The sequence below is a fragment of the Thunnus albacares genome, chromosome 23 (genome assembly GCF_914725855.1).
Source record: "Thunnus albacares chromosome 23, fThuAlb1.1, whole genome shotgun sequence".
In the NCBI taxonomy this organism is placed as follows: Eukaryota; Metazoa; Chordata; class Actinopteri; order Scombriformes; family Scombridae; genus Thunnus; species Thunnus albacares.
Genome location: NC_058128.1, coordinates 23,554,998 through 23,573,936, shown reverse-complemented (window position 1 = coordinate 23,573,936; position 18,939 = coordinate 23,554,998). Strand labels below are relative to the sequence as shown.

Here is an 18,939-nt window from a genome sequence, read left to right as displayed (position 1 = left end):
CCATGGCATTGGTGGTATAGTGGCGAGCATAGCTGCTTCCCAAGCAGTTGACCCGGGTTCGATTCCCGGCCAATGCATGATCTGAAAAGTCTGCAGAACAGTCAGCTTGTCTTGATCTGATCTGAAAAGTCTGCAGAACAGTCAGCTTGTCTTCAGGAGCAATGTGAAGCTGTGTTAAATCACTCGCAGTGCGGTCTTTGAAAAGCGTGGAAAACGACGCGAGGCTTGTATGAAAACGGACACGTTGTGTTTCGGTAAGTACTTGCCACGGTTGTGATGGTGGCTGCTTCCCGCCAAGCTGATGGGGTTCAAACTCCTGTCCGATCCACAGGGACTCGGGCTCCTCCTAGGTCGCTGATTGCACGCCTTTCACTTTTCGGGGGAAACCTCTATCCATCTTTCCTGACTGGGAATCGAGCCCGGGCCGCGGCGGTGAGAGTGCCCAGTACTCGCCACTGGACCTTCAGGGAGCCATACACTGATCACCGCTAACAAACTAAACGACTGGCATCGCTATTGTCGCAGCCGACTCACCTCATGCCATTCCTGCGTTCCCTGACCGGGAATCGAACCCGGGCCGCGGCGGTGAGAGCGCCGAATCCTAGCCACTAGACCACCAGGGATCCATGAGCGTGGGGAGGGATGGAGCAAAAAGTAAATCAAACACTGGTCACCCACTTCCAAATTTGGCTTGTTTGACTAAATTACTTGCGCGGCTATACAGGCAACCGACTCATCCTATGCCACGCCAGCATTCCCTGACCGGGAATCGAACCCGGGCCGCGGCGGTGAAAGCGCCGAATCCTAGCCACTAGACCATCAGGGAACGTCGTGCCTATACCTGGAGGAAACAAAAGCGTTTCAAACAATTGTCATCCTTTCCAAAAGTTTGCCCTTTTTGTCTCGGTGACTGAACCTTCTAATAAACAGGCAATTCATCTTACTTTAAATGAGATGAAGCGCTGTGCCGCGTTCATCACGTGTGCTGGCATGGCAATGGGGCTTTTCATGGCATCCGTGGTGTCGTGGCGGGCATAGCCGCTTCCCAAGCAGTTACCCGGCCCGGGGTTCGATTCCCGGCCAAGGCGCGATCCCAAAAAGTCTGCTGCACCGTCGGGTCGTGCTCCGAGTAGCGTGAAGTTCTTTTAAAGCAGTTGTAGTACAGTGTTTGAAAATTGTGGAAAACGCTGCCAGGCTTGTAATGAAAATCGACAGGTTGTGTTTCAGTAAATACCTGCCGCAGTTATGATGGTGGCTGCCTCCCGCCAAGCGGCTCGGGTTCAAACTCCTGGCCAATCACAGGAACTGGGGCTTCACGTAGGTCGCTGATTACGCGTCTTTCACTTTTCAGGGGAAACCTCTATCCATCTTCCGTGCGCGTACAGTTACTCCTCATCAGGGTCACTGGGGTGGATCAGAGACGGGTACTGAATCCCGCCTTGGGAGAAATTGAGAGAAGCAGGCTCTGTGGAGATAACAGGTGCATCATAGTGGTAAGACCAGCTTCCCTGACTGGGAATACAGCCCCGGCCGCGGCGGCGAGAGTGCCAAATACTAGCCACCAGAGCGTTTGGGAGCCGTGAAGGTGAGAAAGGACGACGCAAAGGGAAATCAAAGACTGATCACCCTCCACAAAATTGGGCTGGTTTGATTAAATTACTGGCATCGCTATATAGGCAGCCAACTCACGTCATGCCTCCTCAGCTTTCCCTGACCGGGAATCGAACCCGGGCCGCGGCGGTGAGAGCGCCGAATCCTAGCCACTAGACCATCAGGGAGCCGCTTACCCCCAACTGGAGGAAACAGACCTGGATCAAACAATTGTCGCCCTCTCCCAAACTTTGCCTTTTTTGTCTCAGTGACTGAACTTTCCAATAAGCAGGCAATTCATCGTATTTTAAATAGCCCTTATGTGTGACAGCCCACTTGATTGGGCTTGATGACAAACTGTATTTTCTCTGCTGTGAACGACAAGAAGCACTCGCAGGCTCTTTGCGTCAAGCTATCAACCACACTAGATTTGAGAATTCCCTGATTTTACACAGACAGACAGATTAGGTCATGTTAGATCAAAACTTGTGCTCGTGGAAAAGACCTTTCACAGGGTTCAAATCTAGCGGCAGTCCTGCTTAACATGTTTGTTGCTGATATTTTCATGCGTGCAAGTTATGGTTGCTCTCATATTCACAGCAGCCTGTTTAATCCAATTGGGCTGACACTGTAAACATGGTCCTTTTAAAATCTGTAATGTTGCCTCAACCCTTTGAAAAGCGGAGGGGAGGTAGTTGTGGCCGAGTGGTCAAGGCGATGGACTAGAAATCCATTGGGGTTTCCCCGCGCAGGTTCGAATCCTGCCAACTACGGAGGCCTCAACCTTTATCCGTTCCTTCCGTCATCAGATGGGCGTGCGCTCTTAAGGTGATGAACTGAAGCAAAACGTTTGCGCTGCGCGGCTTTTGAAAACTGCTGAAATGGAGGAGGGCAGTGCTTGCAAATGGCATTCTGGACTCGCAAATAGTCGACTTTCTGAACTTCAGTGCACGTGCTGTTGCGTCTCCATCGTGTGTGCTGGCATTGCAAAGGGGCTTCCCATGGCATTGGTGGTATAGTGGCGAGCATAGCTGCTTCCCAAGCAGTTGACCCGGGTTCGATTCCCGGCCAATGCATGATCTGAAAAGTCTGCAGAACAGTCAGCTTGTCTTGATCTGATCTGAAAAGTCTGCAGAACAGTCAGCTTGTCTTCAGGAGCAATGTGAAGCTGTGTTAAATCACTCGCAGTGCGGTCTTTGAAAAGCGTGGAAAACGACGCGAGGCTTGTATGAAAACGGACACGTTGTGTTTCGGTAAGTACTTGCCACGGTTGTGATGGTGGCTGCTTCCCGCCAAGCTGATGGGGTTCAAACTCCTGTCCGATCCACAGGGACTCGGGCTCCTCCTAGGTCGCTGATTGCACGCCTTTCACTTTTCGGGGGAAACCTCTATCCATCTTTCCTGACTGGGAATCGAGCCCGGGCCGCGGCGGTGAGAGTGCCCAGTACTCGCCACTGGACCTTCAGGGAGCCATACACTGATCACCGCTAACAAACTAAACGACTGGCATCGCTATTGTCGCAGCCGACTCACCTCATGCCATTCCTGCGTTCCCTGACCGGGAATCGAACCCGGGCCGCGGCGGTGAGAGCGCCGAATCCTAGCCACTAGACCACCAGGGATCCATGAGCGTGGGGAGGGATGGAGCAAAAAGTAAATCAAACACTGATCACCCACTTCCAAATTTGGCTTGTTTGACTAAATTACTTGCGCGGCTATACAGGCAACCGACTCATCCTATGCCACGCCAGCATTCCCTGACCGGGAATCGAACCCGGGCCGCGGCGGTGAAAGCGCCGAATCCTAGCCACTAGACCATCAGGGAACGTCGTGCCTATACCTGGAGGAAACAAAAGCGTTTCAAACAATTGTCATCCTTTCCAAAAGTTTGCCCTTTTTGTCTCGGTGACTGAACCTTCTAATAAACAGGCAATTCATCTTACTTTAAATGAGATGAAGCGCTGTGCCGCGTTCATCATGTGTGCTGGCATGGCAATGGGGCTTTTCATGGCATCCGTGGTGTCGTGGCGGGCATAGCCGCTTCCCAAGCAGTTACCCGGCCCGGGGTTCGATTCCCGGCCAAGGCGCGATCCCAAAAAGTCTGCTGCACCGTCGGGTTGTGCTCCGAGTAGCGTGAAGTTCTTTTAAAGCAGTTGTAGTACAGTGTTTGAAAATTGTGGAAAACGCTGCCAGGCTTGTAATGAAAATCGACAGGTTGTGTTTCAGTAAATACCTGCCGCAGTTATGATGGTGGCTGCCTCCCGCCAAGCGGCTCGGGTTCAAACTCCTGGCCAATCACAGGAACTGGGGCTTCACGTAGGTCGCTGATTACGCGTCTTTCACTTTTCAGGGGAAACCTCTATCCATCTTCCGTGCGCGTACAGTTACTCCTCATCAGGGTCACTGGGGTGGATCAGAGACGGGTACTGAATCCCGCCTTGGGAGAAATTGAGAGAAGCAGGCTCTGTGGAGATAACAGGTGCATCATAGTGGTAAGACCAGCTTCCCTGACTGGGAATACAGCCCCGGCCGCGGCGGCGAGAGTGCCAAATACTAGCCACCAGAGCGTTTGGGAGCCGTGAAGGTGAGAAAGGACGACGCAAAGGGAAATCAAAGACTGATCACCCTCCACAAAATTGGGCTGGTTTGATTAAATTACTGGCATCGCTATATAGGCAGCCAACTCACGTCATGCCTCCTCAGCTTTCCCTGACCGGGAATCGAACCCGGGCCGCGGCGGTGAGAGCGCCGAATCCTAGCCACTAGACCATCAGGGAGCCGCTTACCCCCAACTGGAGGAAACAGACCTGGATCAAACAATTGTCGCCCTCTCCCAAACTTTGCCTTTTTTGTCTCAGTGACTGAACTTTCCAATAAGCAGGCAATTCATCGTATTTTAAATAGCCCTTATGTGTGACAGCCCACTTGATTGGGCTTGATGACAAACTGTATTTTCTCTGCTGTGAACGACAAGAAGCACTCGCAGGCTCTTTGCGTCAAGCTATCAACCACACTAGATTTGAGAATTCCCTGATTTTACACAGACAGACAGATTAGGTCATGTTAGATCAAAACTTGTGCTCGTGGAAAAGACCTTTCACAGGGTTCAAATCTAGCGGCAGTCCTGCTTAACATGTTTGTGGCTGATATTTTCATGCGTGCAAGTTATGGTTGCTCTCATATTCACAGCAGCCTGTTTAATCCAATTGGGCTGACACTGTAAACATGGTCCTTTTAAAATCTGTAATGTTGCCTCAACCCTTTGAAAAGCGGAGGGGAGGTAGTTGTGGCCGAGTGGTCAAGGCGATGGACTAGAAATCCATTGGGGTTTCCCCGCGCAGGTTCGAATCCTGCCAACTACGGAGGCCTCAACCTTTATCCGTTCCTTCCGTCATCAGATGGGCGTGCGCTCTTAAGGTGATGAACTGAAGCAAAACGTTTGCGCTGCGCGGCTTTTGAAAACTGCTGAAATGGAGGAGGGCAGTGCTTGCAAATGGCATTCTGGACTCGCAAATAGTCGACTTTCTGAACTTCAGTGCACGTGCTGTTGCGTCTCCATCGTGTGTGCTGGCATTGCAAAGGGGCTTCCCATGGCATTGGTGGTATAGTGGCGAGCATAGCTGCTTCCCAAGCAGTTGACCCGGGTTCGATTCCCGGCCAATGCATGATCTGAAAAGTCTGCAGAACAGTCAGCTTGTCTTGATCTGATCTGAAAAGTCTGCAGAACAGTCAGCTTGTCTTCAGGAGCAATGTGAAGCTGTGTTAAATCACTCGCAGTGCGGTCTTTGAAAAGCGTGGAAAACGACGCGAGGCTTGTATGAAAACGGACACGTTGTGTTTCGGTAAGTACTTGCCACGGTTGTGATGGTGGCTGCTTCCCGCCAAGCTGATGGGGTTCAAACTCCTGTCCGATCCACAGGGACTCGGGCTCCTCCTAGGTCGCTGATTGCACGCCTTTCACTTTTCGGGGGAAACCTCTATCCATCTTCTGTGTACGTACAGTTATTCCTCATCAGATGGGGATTGGATGGTGCCTTGGGAGGTCACACACAAGTGCCTGATAAGTGGTAAGACCAGCTTTCCTGACTGGGAATCGAGCCCGGGCCGCGGCGGTGAGAGTGCCCAGTACTCGCCACTGGACCTTCAGGGAGCCATACACTGATCACCGCTAACAAACTAAACGACTGGCATCGCTATTGTCGCAGCCGACTCACCTCATGCCATTCCTGCGTTCCCTGACCGGGAATCGAACCCGGGCCGCGGCGGTGAGAGCACCGAATCCTAGCCACTAGACCACCAGGGATCCATGAGCGTGGGGAGGGATGGAGCAAAAAGTAAATCAAACACTGATCACCCACTTCCAAATTTGGCTTGTTTGACTAAATTACTTGCGCGGCTATACAGGCAACCGACTCATCCTATGCCACGCCAGCATTCCCTGACCGGGAATCGAACCTGGGCCGCGGCGGTGAAAGCGCCGAATCCTAGCCACTAGACCATCAGGGAACGTCGTGCCTATACCTGGAGGGAACAAAAGCGTTTCAAACAATTGTCATCCTTTCCAAAAGTTTGCCCTTTTTGTCTCGGTGACTGAACCTTCTAATAAACAGGCAATTCATCTTACTTTAAATGAGATGAAGCGCTGTGCCGCGTTCATCACGTGTGCTGGCATGGCAATGGGGCTTTTCATGGCATCCGTGGTGTCGTGGCGGGCATAGCCGCTTCCCAAGCAGTTACCCGGCCCGGGGTTCGATTCCCGGCCAAGGCGCGATCCCAAAAAGTCTGCTGCACCGTCGGGTCGTGCTCCGAGTAGCGTGAAGTTCTTTTAAAGCAGTTGTAGTACAGTGTTTGAAAATTGTGGAAAACGCTGCCAGGCTTGTAATGAAAATCGACAGGTTGTGTTTCAGTAAATACCTGCCGCAGTTATGATGGTGGCTGCCTCCCGCCAAGCGGCTCGGGTTCAAACTCCTGGCCAATCACAGGAACTGGGGCTTCACGTAGGTCGCTGATTACGCGTCTTTCACTTTTCAGGGGAAACCTCTATCCATCTTCCGTGCGCGTACAGTTACTCCTCATCAGGGTCACTGGGGTGGATCAGAGACGGGTACTGAATCCCGCCTTGGGAGAAATTGAGAGAAGCAGGCTCTGTGGAGATAACAGGTGCATCATAGTGGTAAGACCAGCTTCCCTGACTGGGAATACAGCCCCGGCCGCGGCGGCGAGAGTGCCAAATACTAGCCACCAGAGCGTTTGGGAGCCGTGAAGGTGAGAAAGGACGACGCAAAGGGAAATCAAAGACTGATCACCCTCCACAAAATTGGGCTGGTTTGATTAAATTACTGGCATCGCTATATAGGCAGCCAACTCACGTCATGCCTCCTCAGCTTTCCCTGACCGGGAATCGAACCCGGGCCGCGGCGGTGAGAGCGCCGAATCCTAGCCACTAGACCATCAGGGAGCCGCTTACCCCCAACTGGAGGAAACAGACCTGGATCAAACAATTGTCGCCCTCTCCCAAACTTTGCCTTTTTTGTCTCAGTGACTGAACTTTCCAATAAGCAGGCAATTCATCGTATTTTAAATAGCCCTTATGTGTGACAGCCCACTTGATTGGGCTTGATGACAAACTGTATTTTCTCTGCTGTGAACGACAAGAAGCACTCGCAGGCTCTTTGCGTCAAGCTATCAACCACACTAGATTTGAGAATTCCCTGATTTTACACAGACAGACAGATTAGGTCATGTTAGATCAAAACTTGTGCTCATGGAAAAGACCTTTCACAGGGTTCAAATCTAGCGGCAGTCCTGCTTAACATGTTTGTGGCTGATATTTTCATGCGTGCAAGTTATGGTTGCTCTCATATTCACAGCAGCCTGTTTAATCCAATTGGGCTGACACTGTAAACATGGTCCTTTTAAAATCTGTAATGTTGCCTCAACCCTTTGAAAAGCGGAGGGGAGGTAGTTGTGGCCGAGTGGTCAAGGCGATGGACTAGAAATCCATTGGGGTTTCCCCGCGCAGGTTCGAATCCTGCCAACTACGGAGGCCTCAACCTTTATCCGTTCCTTCCGTCATCAGATGGGCGTGCGCTCTTAAGGTGATGAACTGAAGCAAAACGTTTGCGCTGCGCGGCTTTTGAAAACTGCTGAAATGGAGGAGGGCAGTGCTTGCAAATGGCATTCTGGACTCGCAAATAGTCGACTTTCTGAACTTCAGTGCACGTGCTGTTGCGTCTCCATGGTGTGTGCTGGCATTGCAAAGGGGCTTCCCATGGCATTGGTGGTATAGTGGCGAGCATAGCTGCTTCCCAAGCAGTTGACCCGGGTTCGATTCCCGGCCAATGCATGATCTGAAAAGTCTGCAGAACAGTCAGCTTGTCTTGATCTGATCTGAAAAGTCTGCAGAACAGTCAGCTTGTCTTCAGGAGCAATGTGAAGCTGTGTTAAATCACTCGCAGTGCGGTCTTTGAAAAGCGTGGAAAACGACGCGAGGCTTGTATGAAAACGGACACGTTGTGTTTCGGTAAGTACTTGCCACGGTTGTGATGGTGGCTGCTTCCCGCCAAGCTGATGGGGTTCAAACTCCTGTCCGATCCACAGGGACTCGGGCTCCTCCTAGGTCGCTGACTGCACGCCTTTCACTTTTCGGGGGAAACCTCTATCCATCTTCTGTGTACGTACAGTTATTCCTCATCAGATGGGGATTGGATGGTGCCTTGGGAGGTCACACACAAGTGCCTGATAGTGGTAAGACCAGCTTTCCTGACTGGGAATCGAGCCCGGGCCGCGGCGGTGAGAGTGCCCAGTACTCGCCACTGGACCTTCAGGGAGCCATACACTGATCACCGCTAACAAACTAAACGACTGGCATCGCTATTGTCGCAGCCGACTCACCTCATGCCATTCCTGCGTTCCCTGACCGGGAATCGAACCCGGGCCGCGGCAGTGAGAGCGCCGAATCCTAGCCACTAGACCACCAGGGATCCATGAGCGTGGGGAGGGATGGAGCAAAAAGTAAATCAAACACTGATCACCCACTTCCAAATTTGGCTTGTTTGACTAAATTACTTGCGCGGCTATACAGGCAACCGACTCATCCTATGCCACGCCAGCATTCCCTGACCGGGAATCGAACCCGGGCCGCGGCGGTGAAAGCGCCGAATCCTAGCCACTAGACCATCAGGGAACGTCGTGCCTATGCCTGGAGGGAACAAAAGCGTTTCAAACAATTGTCATCCTTTCCAAAAGTTTGCCCTTTTTGTCTCGGTGACTGAACCTTCTAATAAACAGGCAATTCATCTTACTTTAAATGAGATGAAGCGCTGTGCCGCGTTCATCACGTGTGCTGGCATGGCAATGGGGCTTTTCATGGCATCCGTGGTGTCGTGGCGGGCATAGCCGCTTCCCAAGCAGTTACCCGGCCCGGGGTTCGATTCCCGGCCAAGGCGCGATCCCAAAAAGTCTGCTGCACCGTCGGGTCGTGCTCCGAGTAGCGTGAAGTTCTTTTAAAGCAGTTGTAGTACAGTGTTTGAAAATTGTGGAAAACGCTGCCAGGCTTGTAATGAAAATCGACAGGTTGTGTTTCAGTAAATACCTGCCGCAGTTATGATGGTGGCTGCCTCCCGCCAAGCGGCTCGGGTTCAAACTCCTGGCCAATCACAGGAACTGGGGCTTCACGTAGGTCGCTGATTACGCGTCTTTCACTTTTCAGGGGAAACCTCTATCCATCTTCCGTGCGCGTACAGTTACTCCTCATCAGGGTCACTGGGGTGGATCAGAGACGGGTACTGAATCCCGCCTTGGGAGAAATTGAGAGAAGCAGGCTCTGTGGAGATAACAGGTGCATCATAGTGGTAAGACCAGCTTCCCTGACTGGGAATACAGCCCCGGCCGCGGCGGCGAGAGTGCCAAATACTAGCCACCAGAGCGTTTGGGAGCCGTGAAGGTGAGAAAGGACGACGCAAAGGGAAATCAAAGACTGATCACCCTCCACAAAATTGGGCTGGTTTGATTAAATTACTGGCATCGCTATATAGGCAGCCAACTCACGTCATGCCTCCTCAGCTTTCCCTGACCGGGAATCGAACCCGGGCCGCGGCGGTGAGAGCGCCGAATCCTAGCCACTAGACCATCAGGGAGCCGCTTACCCCCAACTGGAGGAAACAGACCTGGATCAAACAATTGTCGCCCTCTCCCAAACTTTGCCTTTTTTGTCTCAGTGACTGAACTTTCCAATAAGCAGGCAATTCATCGTATTTTAAATAGCCCTTATGTGTGACAGCCCACTTGATTGGGCTTGATGACAAACTGTATTTTCTCTGCTGTGAACGACAAGAAGCACTCGCAGGCTCTTTGCGTCAAGCTATCAACCACACTAGATTTGAGAATTCCCTGATTTTACACAGACAGACAGATTAGGTCATGTTAGATCAAAACTTGTGCTCGTGGAAAAGACCTTTCACAGGGTTCAAATCTAGCGGCAGTCCTGCTTAACATGTTTGTGGCTGATATTTTCATGCGTGCAAGTTATGGTTGCTCTCATATTCACAGCAGCCTGTTTAATCCAATTGGGCTGACACTGTAAACATGGTCCTTTTAAAATCTGTAATGTTGCCTCAACCCTTTGAAAAGCGGAGGGGAGGTAGTTGTGGCCGAGTGGTCAAGGCGATGGACTAGAAATCCATTGGGGTTTCCCCGCGCAGGTTCGAATCCTGCCAACTACGGAGGCCTCAACCTTTATCCTTTCCTTCCGTCATCAGATGGGCGTGCGCTCTTAAGGTGATGAACTGAAGCAAAACGTTTGCGCTGCGCGGCTTTTGAAAACTGCTGAAATGGAGGAGGGCAGTGCTTGCAAATGGCATTCTGGACTCGCAAATAGTCGACTTTCTGAACTTCAGTGCACGTGCTGTTGCGTCTCCATCGTGTGTGCTGGCATTGCAAAGGGGCTTCCCATGGCATTGGTGGTATAGTGGCGAGCATAGCTGCTTCCCAAGCAGTTGACCCGGGTTCGATTCCCGGCCAATGCATGATCTGAAAAGTCTGCAGAACAGTCAGCTTGTCTTGATCTGATCTGAAAAGTCTGCAGAACAGTCAGCTTGTCTTCAGTGTTAAATCACTCGCAGTGCGGTCTTTGAAAAGCGTGGAAAACGACGCGAGGCTTGTATGAAAACGGACACGTTGTGTTTCGGTAAGTACTTGCCACGGTTGTGATGGTGGCTGCTTCCCGCCAAGCTGATGGGGTTCAAACTCCTGTCCGATCCACAGGGACTCGGGCTCCTCCTAGGTCGCTGATTGCACGCCTTTCACTTTTCGGGGGAAACCTCTATCCATCTTCTGTGTACGTACAGTTATTCCTCATCAGATGGGGATTGGATGGTGCCTTGGGAGGTCACACACAAGTGCCTGATAGTGGTAAGACCAGCTTTCCTGACTGGGAATCGAGCCCGGGCCGCGGCGGTGAGAGTGCCCAGTACTCGCCACTGGACCTTCAGGGAGCCATACACTGATCACCGCTAACAAACTAAACGACTGGCATCGCTATTGTCGCAGCCGACTCACCTCATGCCATTCCTGCGTTCCCTGACCGGGAATCGAACCCGGGCCGCGGCGGTGAGAGCGCCGAATCCTAGCCACTAGACCACCAGGGATCCATGAGCGTGGGGAGGGATGGAGCAAAAAGTAAATCAAACACTGATCACCCACTTCCAAATTTGGCTTGTTTGACTAAATTACTTGCGCGGCTATACAGGCAACCGACTCATCCTATGCCACTCCAGCATTCCCTGACCGGGAATCGAACCCGGGCCGCGGCGGTGAAAGCGCCGAATCCTAGCCACTAGACCATCAGGGAACGTCGTGCCTATACCTGGAGGGAACAAAAGCGTTTCAAACAATTGTCATCCTTTCCAAAAGTTTGCCCTTTTTGTCTCGGTGACTGAACCTTCTAATAAACAGGCAATTCATCTTACTTTAAATGAGATGAAGCGCTGTGCCGCGTTCATCACGTGTGCTGGCATGGCAATGGGGCTTTTCATGGCATCCGTGGTGTCGTGGCGGGCATAGCCGCTTCCCAAGCAGTTACCCGGCCCGGGGTTCGATTCCCGGCCAAGGCGCGATCCCAAAAAGTCTGCTGCACCGTCGGGTCGTGCTCCGAGTAGCGTGAAGTTCTTTTAAAGCAGTTGTAGTACAGTGTTTGAAAATTGTGGAAAACGCTGCCAGGCTTGTAATGAAAATCGACAGGTTGTGTTTCAGTAAATACCTGCCGCAGTTATGATGGTGGCTGCCTCCCGCCAAGCGGCTCGGGTTCAAACTCCTGGCCAATCACAGGAACTGGGGCTTCACGTAGGTCGCTGATTACGCGTCTTTCACTTTTCAGGGGAAACCTCTATCCATCTTCCGTGCGCGTACAGTTACTCCTCATCAGGGTCACTGGGGTGGATCAGAGACGGGTACTGAATCCCGCCTTGGGAGAAATTGAGAGAAGCAGGCTCTGTGGAGATAACAGGTGCATCATAGTGGTAAGACCAGCTTCCCTGACTGGGAATACAGCCCCGGCCGCGGCGGCGAGAGTGCCAAATACTAGCCACCAGAGCGTTTGGGAGCCGTGAAGGTGAGAAAGGACGACGCAAAGGGAAATCAAAGACTGATCACCCTCCACAAAATTGGGCTGGTTTGATTAAATTACTGGCATCGCTATATAGGCAGCCAACTCACGTCATGCCTCCTCAGCTTTCCCTGACCGGGAATCGAACCCGGGCCGCGGCGGTGAGAGCGCCGAATCCTAGCCACTAGACCATCAGGGAGCCGCTTACCCCCAACTGGAGGAAACAGACCTGGATCAAACAATTGTCGCCCTCTCCCAAACTTTGCCTTTTTTGTCTCAGTGACTGAACTTTCTAATAAGCAGGCAATTCATCGTATTTTAAATAGCCCTTATGTGTGACAGCCCACTTGATTGGGCTTGATGACAAACTGTATTTTCTCTGCTGTGAACGACAAGAAGCACTCGCAGGCTCTTTGCGTCAAGCTATCAACCACACTAGATTTGAGAATTCCCTGATTTTACACAGACAGACAGATTAGGTCATGTTAGATCAAAACTTGTGCTCGTGGAAAAGACCTTTCACAGGGTTCAAATCTAGCGGCAGTCCTGCTTAACATGTTTGTGGCTGATATTTTCATGCGTGCAAGTTATGGTTGCTCTCATATTCACAGCAGCCTGTTTAATCCAATTGGGCTGACACTGTAAACATGGTCCTTTTAAAATCTGTAATGTTGCCTCAACCCTTTGAAAAGCGGAGGGGAGGTAGTTGTGGCCGAGTGGTCAAGGCGATGGACTAGAAATCCATTGGGGTTTCCCCGCGCAGGTTCGAATCCTGCCAACTACGGAGGCCTCGACCTTTATCCGTTCCTTCCGTCATCAGATGGGCGTGCCTTCTTAAGGTGATGAACTGAAGCAAAACGTGTGTGCTGCGCGGCTTTCGAAAACTGCTGAAATGGAGGAGGGCAGTGCTTGCAAATGGCATTCTGGACTCGCAAATAGTCGACTTTCTGAACTTCAGTGCACGTGCTGTTGCGTCTCCATCGTGTGTGCTGGCATTGCAAAGGGGCTTCCCATGGCATTGGTGGTATAGTGGCGAGCATAGCTGCTTCCCAAGCAGTTGACCCGGGTTCGATTCCCGGCCAATGCATGATCTGAAAAGTCTGCAGAACAGTCAGCTTGTCTTCAGGAGCAATGTGAAGCTGTGTTAAATCACTCGCAGTGCGGTCTTTGAAAAGCGTGGAAAACGACGCGAGGCTTGTATGAAAACGGACATGTTGTGATGGTGGCTGCTTCCCGCCAAGCTGATGGGGTTCAAACTCCTGTCCGATCCACAGGGACTCGGGCTCCTCCTAGGTCGCTGATTGCACGCCTTTCACTTTTCGGGGGAAACCTCTATCCATCTTCTGTGTACGTACAGTTATTCCTCATCAGATGGGGATTGGATGGTGCCTTGGGAGGTCACACACAAGTGCCTGATAGTGGTAAGACCAGCTTTCCTGACTGGGAATCGAGCCCGGGCCGCGGCGGTGAGAGTGCCCAGTACTCGCCACTGGACCTTCAGGGAGCCATACACTGATCACCGCTAACAAACTAAACGACTGGCATCGCTATTGTCGCAGCCGACTCACCTCATGCCATTCCTGCGTTCCCTGACCGGGAATCGAACCCGGGCCGCGGCGGTGAGAGCGCCGAATCCTAGCCACTAGACCACCAGGGATCCATGAGCGTGGGGAGGGATGGAGCAAAAAGTAAATCAAACACTGATCACCCACTTCCAAATTTGGCTTGTTTGACTAAATTACTTGCGCGGCTATACAGGCAACCGACTCATCCTATGCCACGCCAGCATTCCCTGACCGGGAATCGAGCCCAGGCCGCGGCGGTGAAAGCGCCGAATCCTAGCCACTAGACCATCAGGGAACGTCGTGCCTATACCTGGAGGAAACAAAAGCGTTTCAAACAATTGTCATCCTTTCCAAAAGTTTGCCCTTTTTGTCTCGGTGACTGAACCTTCTAATAAACAGGCAATTCATCTTACTTTAAATGAGATGAAGCGCTGTGCCGCGTTCATCACGTGTGCTGGCATGGCAATGGGGCTTTTCATGGCATCCGTGGTGTCGTGGCGGGCATAGCCGCTTCCCAAGCAGTTACCCGGCCCGGGGTTCGATTCCCGGCCAAGGCGCGATCCCAAAAAGTCTGCTGCACCGTCGGGTCGTGCTCCGAGTAGCGTGAAGTTCTTTTAAAGCAGTTGTAGTACAGTGTTTGAAAATTGTGGAAAACGCTGCCAGGCTTGTAATGAAAATCGACAGGTTGTGTTTCAGTAAATACCTGCCGCAGTTATGATGGTGGCTGCCTCCCGCCAAGCGGCCCGGGTTCAAACTCCTGGCCAATCACAGGAACTGGGGCTTCACGTAGGTCGCTGATTACGCGTCTTTCACTTTTCAGGGGAAACCTCTATCCATCTTCCGTGCGCGTACAGTTACTCCTCATCAGGGTCACTGGGGTGGATCAGAGACGGGTACTGAATCCCGCCTTGGGAGAAATTGAGAGAAGCCGGCTCTGTGGAGATAACAGGTGCATCATAGTGGTAAGACCAGCTTCCCTGACTGGGAATACAGCCCCGGCCGCGGCGGCGAGAGTGCCAAATACTAGCCACCAGAGCGTTTGGGAGCCGTGAAGGTGAGAAAGGACGACGCAAAGGGAAATCAAAGACTGATCACCCTCCACAAAATTGGGCTGGTTTGATTAAATTACTGGCATCGCTATATAGGCAGCCAACTCACATCATGCCTCCTCAGCTTTCCCTGACCGGGAATCGAACCCGGGCCGCGGCGGTGAGAGCGCCGAATCCTAGCCACTAGACCATCAGGGAGCCGCTTACCCCCAACTGGAGGAAACAGACCTGGATCAAACAATTGTCGCCCTCTCCCAAACTTTGCCTTTTTTGTCTCAGTGACTGAACTTTCTAATAAGCAGGCAATTCATCGTATTTTAAATAGCCCTTATGTGTGACAGCCCACTTGATTGGGCTTGATGACAAACTGTATTTTCTCTGCTGTGAACGACAAGAAGCACTCGCAGGCTCTTTGCGTCAAGCTATCAACCACACTAGATTTGAGAATTCCCTGATTTTACACAGACAGACAGATTAGGTCATGTTAGATCAAAACTTGTGCTCGTGGAAAAGACCTTTCACAGGGTTCAAATCTAGCGGCAGTCCTGCTTAACATGTTTGTGGCTGATATTTTCATGCGTGCAAGTTATGGTTGCTCTCATATTCACAGCAGCCTGTTTAATCCAATTGGGCTGACACTGTAAACATGGTCCTTTTAAAATCTGTAATGTTGCCTCAACCCTTTGAAAAGCGGAGGGGAGGTAGTTGTGGCCGAGTGGTCAAGGCGATGGACTAGAAATCCATTGGGGTTTCCCCGCGCAGGTTCGAATCCTGCCAACTACGGAGGCCTCGACCTTTATCCGTTCCTTCCGTCATCAGATGGGCGTGCCTTCTTAAGGTGATGAACTGAAGCAAAACGTGTGTGCTGCGCGGCTTTCGAAAACTGCTGAAATGGAGGAGGGCAGTGCTTGCAAATGGCATTCTGGACTCGCAAATAGTCGACTTTCTGAACTTCAGTGCACGTGCTGTTGCGTCTCCATCGTGTGTGCTGGCATTGCAAAGGGGCTTCCCATGGCATTGGTGGTATAGTGGCGAGCATAGCTGCTTCCCAAGCAGTTGACCCGGGTTCGATTCCCGGCCAATGCATGATCTGAAAAGTCTGCAGAACAGTCAGCTTGTCTTCAGGAGCAATGTGAAGCTGTGTTAAATCACTCGCAGTGCGGTCTTTGAAAAGCGTGGAAAACGACGCAAGGCTTGTATGAAAACGGACATGTTGTGATGGTGGCTGCTTCCCGCCAAGCTGATGGGGTTCAAACTCCTGTCCGATCCACAGGGACTCGGGCTCCTCCTAGGTCGCTGATTGCACGCCTTTCACTTTTCGGGGGAAACCTCTATCCATCTTCTGTGTACGTACAGTTATTCCTCATCAGATGGTGCCTTGGGAGGTCACACACAAGTGCCTGATAGTGGTAAGACCAGCTTTCCTGACTGGGAATCGAGCCCGGGCCGCGGCGGTGAGAGTGCCCAGTACTCGCCACTGGACCTTCAGGGAGCCATACACTGATCACCGCTAACAAACTAAACGACTGGCATCGCTATTGTCGCAGCCGACTCACCTCATGCCATTCCTACGAATCGAACCCGGGCCGCGGCGGTGAGAGCGCCGAATCCTAGCCACTAGACCACCAGGGATCCATGAGCGTGGGGAGGGATGGAGCAAAAAGTAAATCAAACACTGATCACCCACTTCCAAATTTGGCTTGTTTGACTAAATTACTTGCGCGGCTATACAGGCAACCGACTCATCCTATGCCACGCCAGCATTCCCTGACCGGGAATCAAACCCGGGCCGCGGCGGTGAAAGCGCCGAATCCTAGCCACTAGACCATCAGGGAACGTCGTGCCTATACCTGGAGGAAACAAAAGCGTTTCAAACAATTGTCATCCTTTCCAAAAGTTTGCCCTTTTTGTCTCGGTGACTGAACCTTCTAATAAACAGGCAATTCATCTTACTTTAAATGAGATGAAGCGCTGTGCCGCGTTCATCACGTGTGCTGGCATGGCAATGGGGCTTTTCATGGCATCTGTGGTGTCGTGGCGGGCATAGCCGCTTCCCAAGCAGTTACCCGGCCCGGGGTTCGATTCCCGGCCAAGGCGCGATCCCAAAAAGTCTGCTGCACCGTCGGGTCGTACTCCGAGTAGCGTGAAGTTCTTTTAAAGCAGTTGTAGTACAGTGTTTGAAAATTGTGGAAAACGCTGCCAGGCTTGTAATGAAAATCGACAGGTTGTGTTTCAGTAAATACCTGCCGCAGTTATGATGGTGGCTGCCTCCCGCCAAGCGGCTCGGGTTCAAACTCCTGGCCAATCACAGGAACTGGGGCTTCACGTAGGTCGCTGATTACGCGTCTTTCACTTTTCAGGGGAAACCTCTATCCATCTTCCGTGCGCGTACAGTTATTCCTCATCAGGGTCACTGGGGTGGATCAGAGACGGGTACTGAATCCCGCCTTGGGAGAAATTGAGAGAAGCAGGCTCTGTGGAGATAACAGGTGCATCATAGTGGTAAGACCAGCTTCCCTGACTGGGAATACAGCCCCGGCCGCGGCGGCGAGAGTGCCAAATACTAGCCACCAGAGCGTTTGGGAGCGGTGAAGGTGAGAAAGGACGACGCAAAGGGAAATCAAAGACTGATCACCCTCCACAAAATTGGGCTGGTTTGATTAAATTACTGGCATCGCTATATAGGCAGCCAACTCACGTCATGCCTCCTCAGCTTTCCCTGACCGGGAATCGAACCCGGGCCGCGGCGGTGAGAGCGCCGAATCCTAGCCACTAGACCATCAGGGAGCCGCTTACCCCCAACTGGAGGAAACAGACCTGGATCAAACAATTGTCGCCCTCTCCCAAACTTTGCCTTTTTTGTCTCAGTGACTGAACTTTCTAATAAGCAGGCAATTCATCGTATTTTAAATAGCCCTTATGTGTGACAGCCCACTTGATTGGGCTTGATGACAAACTGTATTTTCTCTGCTGTGAACGACAAGAAGCACTCGCAGGCTCTTTGCGTCAAGATATCAACCACACCGACATTGTAAACATAGTACTTCAAAATTTATGATGTTGTCTCAACCCTTTGAAAAGTGGAAGGTAGTTAGTTGTGGCTGAGTGGTCAAGGCGATGGACTCGAAATCCATTGGGGTTCCCCACGCAGGTTAGAATCCTGCCAACTACGGAAGCCTCAGCCTTTATCCATTCCTTCCTTCATCACTGTGTCTGACAAATAGGCTTAATTGCCACTAGAACATCAGAGAGCCATGATGGTGGGAAAGGATGACACAAAAGTCAAGAAAACACTGATCACCCTGAACAAAATTGGGCTTGTTTGATTGATCTGGTGACTGTGAAGGCCATTTTCATACTCATCACATCATTCAGTGACCCCTCATCCCCTATGAATTGGGGCACTGTCATCCTGGAGGAGACCACTCCCAACACGATAGAAATGTTTCATCATAGGATAAACGTGATCACTCAGAACAACTTTGTATTGATTTGTAGTGACCTTTCCCTCCAAGGAGACAAGTGGACCCAAACCATGCCAGCAAAATGCCCCCCACAGCATAACAGAGCCACCAGATCTCCTCACTGTAGGGTCAAGTATTCAGACCTGTACCAGTCTTTTCTTTTAATCACCCGTCTGTACATGTTACAGTATATGGAGGACATACAGTATGTATGAAAGAATAAATAAATAGCATGGAGCCCACTCTCACACTCAGACAACTTAGACATGGTGTCTATGTATGTGTATGTGTGTGTGTGAGTGAGGAAGTGATTAATATGCAGTCAAATCCCAGTATGTACTAATCCACTGGTTTATATTCAAGGTGATTAATCCTTGTAATCCACTACAGAGGTACAGCGACGGGGAAAAAGCTGGAGATCTCCCCTAGTCTTCTTCAATTCACTGTCCTGAATGAAAAATAACTCCAACCTTTCCATTAATCAGTACACAAGAGAGGGAGGAGGGGGAGATGAAGTGAGGGAGGACGGGAGACAGAAAGAGAGAGGAGAAAGTGTCACATAGATGCTAACCTCATCTGGATCAGCCATATCTGTTTTTTCTGGCACCTTCTTGATGAAAATTACAGCTTCAAAACTCCTAGTTCTTTCATCAAACTGACGAATGTTC

General features: G+C 51.3%; 34 non-coding genes across 34 annotated transcripts; 14 read left to right on the top strand and 20 right to left on the bottom strand.

Moving 5' to 3' along the window:
- The first annotated feature begins 5 nt into the window (after positions 1–5).
- trnag-ccc lies at positions 6–77 on the top strand. Its single transcript has one exon. It is a non-coding gene; the product is annotated as a tRNA-Gly (tRNA).
- Positions 78–551: 474 nt separating this feature from the next.
- Positions 552–623, bottom strand: trnae-cuc. The gene has a single exon. It is a non-coding gene; the product is annotated as a tRNA-Glu (tRNA).
- Positions 624–754: 131 nt separating this feature from the next.
- Positions 755–826, bottom strand: trnae-uuc. The gene has a single exon. It is a non-coding gene; the product is annotated as a tRNA-Glu (tRNA).
- Positions 827–1,706: 880 nt separating this feature from the next.
- trnae-cuc lies at positions 1,707–1,778 on the bottom strand. The gene has a single exon. It is a non-coding gene; the product is annotated as a tRNA-Glu (tRNA).
- Positions 1,779–2,281: 503 nt separating this feature from the next.
- trnas-aga lies at positions 2,282–2,363 on the top strand. Its single transcript has one exon. It is a non-coding gene; the product is annotated as a tRNA-Ser (tRNA).
- Positions 2,364–2,594: 231 nt separating this feature from the next.
- Positions 2,595–2,666, top strand: trnag-ccc. The gene has a single exon. It is a non-coding gene; the product is annotated as a tRNA-Gly (tRNA).
- Positions 2,667–3,140: 474 nt separating this feature from the next.
- Positions 3,141–3,212, bottom strand: trnae-cuc. The gene has a single exon. It is a non-coding gene; the product is annotated as a tRNA-Glu (tRNA).
- Positions 3,213–3,343: 131 nt separating this feature from the next.
- trnae-uuc lies at positions 3,344–3,415 on the bottom strand. Its single transcript has one exon. It is a non-coding gene; the product is annotated as a tRNA-Glu (tRNA).
- Positions 3,416–4,295: 880 nt separating this feature from the next.
- trnae-cuc lies at positions 4,296–4,367 on the bottom strand. The gene has a single exon. It is a non-coding gene; the product is annotated as a tRNA-Glu (tRNA).
- A 503-nt stretch (positions 4,368–4,870) lies between these two features.
- Positions 4,871–4,952, top strand: trnas-aga. The gene has a single exon. It is a non-coding gene; the product is annotated as a tRNA-Ser (tRNA).
- Positions 4,953–5,183: 231 nt separating this feature from the next.
- Positions 5,184–5,255, top strand: trnag-ccc. The gene has a single exon. It is a non-coding gene; the product is annotated as a tRNA-Gly (tRNA).
- Positions 5,256–5,821: 566 nt separating this feature from the next.
- trnae-cuc lies at positions 5,822–5,893 on the bottom strand. The gene has a single exon. It is a non-coding gene; the product is annotated as a tRNA-Glu (tRNA).
- A 131-nt stretch (positions 5,894–6,024) lies between these two features.
- On the bottom strand, positions 6,025–6,096 carry trnae-uuc. Its single transcript has one exon. It is a non-coding gene; the product is annotated as a tRNA-Glu (tRNA).
- Positions 6,097–6,976: 880 nt separating this feature from the next.
- On the bottom strand, positions 6,977–7,048 carry trnae-cuc. Its single transcript has one exon. It is a non-coding gene; the product is annotated as a tRNA-Glu (tRNA).
- A 503-nt stretch (positions 7,049–7,551) lies between these two features.
- trnas-aga lies at positions 7,552–7,633 on the top strand. The gene has a single exon. It is a non-coding gene; the product is annotated as a tRNA-Ser (tRNA).
- A 231-nt stretch (positions 7,634–7,864) lies between these two features.
- trnag-ccc lies at positions 7,865–7,936 on the top strand. Its single transcript has one exon. It is a non-coding gene; the product is annotated as a tRNA-Gly (tRNA).
- Positions 7,937–8,501: 565 nt separating this feature from the next.
- On the bottom strand, positions 8,502–8,573 carry trnae-cuc. The gene has a single exon. It is a non-coding gene; the product is annotated as a tRNA-Glu (tRNA).
- A 131-nt stretch (positions 8,574–8,704) lies between these two features.
- trnae-uuc lies at positions 8,705–8,776 on the bottom strand. Its single transcript has one exon. It is a non-coding gene; the product is annotated as a tRNA-Glu (tRNA).
- Positions 8,777–9,656: 880 nt separating this feature from the next.
- Positions 9,657–9,728, bottom strand: trnae-cuc. Its single transcript has one exon. It is a non-coding gene; the product is annotated as a tRNA-Glu (tRNA).
- Positions 9,729–10,231: 503 nt separating this feature from the next.
- On the top strand, positions 10,232–10,313 carry trnas-aga. The gene has a single exon. It is a non-coding gene; the product is annotated as a tRNA-Ser (tRNA).
- Positions 10,314–10,544: 231 nt separating this feature from the next.
- trnag-ccc lies at positions 10,545–10,616 on the top strand. The gene has a single exon. It is a non-coding gene; the product is annotated as a tRNA-Gly (tRNA).
- A 549-nt stretch (positions 10,617–11,165) lies between these two features.
- Positions 11,166–11,237, bottom strand: trnae-cuc. Its single transcript has one exon. It is a non-coding gene; the product is annotated as a tRNA-Glu (tRNA).
- A 131-nt stretch (positions 11,238–11,368) lies between these two features.
- Positions 11,369–11,440, bottom strand: trnae-uuc. Its single transcript has one exon. It is a non-coding gene; the product is annotated as a tRNA-Glu (tRNA).
- An 880-nt stretch (positions 11,441–12,320) lies between these two features.
- trnae-cuc lies at positions 12,321–12,392 on the bottom strand. Its single transcript has one exon. It is a non-coding gene; the product is annotated as a tRNA-Glu (tRNA).
- A 503-nt stretch (positions 12,393–12,895) lies between these two features.
- Positions 12,896–12,977, top strand: trnas-aga. The gene has a single exon. It is a non-coding gene; the product is annotated as a tRNA-Ser (tRNA).
- Positions 12,978–13,208: 231 nt separating this feature from the next.
- trnag-ccc lies at positions 13,209–13,280 on the top strand. Its single transcript has one exon. It is a non-coding gene; the product is annotated as a tRNA-Gly (tRNA).
- Positions 13,281–13,778: 498 nt separating this feature from the next.
- Positions 13,779–13,850, bottom strand: trnae-cuc. Its single transcript has one exon. It is a non-coding gene; the product is annotated as a tRNA-Glu (tRNA).
- A 131-nt stretch (positions 13,851–13,981) lies between these two features.
- On the bottom strand, positions 13,982–14,053 carry trnae-uuc. Its single transcript has one exon. It is a non-coding gene; the product is annotated as a tRNA-Glu (tRNA).
- Positions 14,054–14,933: 880 nt separating this feature from the next.
- trnae-cuc lies at positions 14,934–15,005 on the bottom strand. Its single transcript has one exon. It is a non-coding gene; the product is annotated as a tRNA-Glu (tRNA).
- A 503-nt stretch (positions 15,006–15,508) lies between these two features.
- On the top strand, positions 15,509–15,590 carry trnas-aga. Its single transcript has one exon. It is a non-coding gene; the product is annotated as a tRNA-Ser (tRNA).
- A 231-nt stretch (positions 15,591–15,821) lies between these two features.
- trnag-ccc lies at positions 15,822–15,893 on the top strand. Its single transcript has one exon. It is a non-coding gene; the product is annotated as a tRNA-Gly (tRNA).
- A 677-nt stretch (positions 15,894–16,570) lies between these two features.
- trnae-uuc lies at positions 16,571–16,642 on the bottom strand. Its single transcript has one exon. It is a non-coding gene; the product is annotated as a tRNA-Glu (tRNA).
- An 880-nt stretch (positions 16,643–17,522) lies between these two features.
- Positions 17,523–17,594, bottom strand: trnae-cuc. The gene has a single exon. It is a non-coding gene; the product is annotated as a tRNA-Glu (tRNA).
- A 303-nt stretch (positions 17,595–17,897) lies between these two features.
- On the top strand, positions 17,898–17,979 carry trnas-cga. Its single transcript has one exon. It is a non-coding gene; the product is annotated as a tRNA-Ser (tRNA).
- The last annotated feature ends 960 nt before the right edge of the window (positions 17,980–18,939 follow it).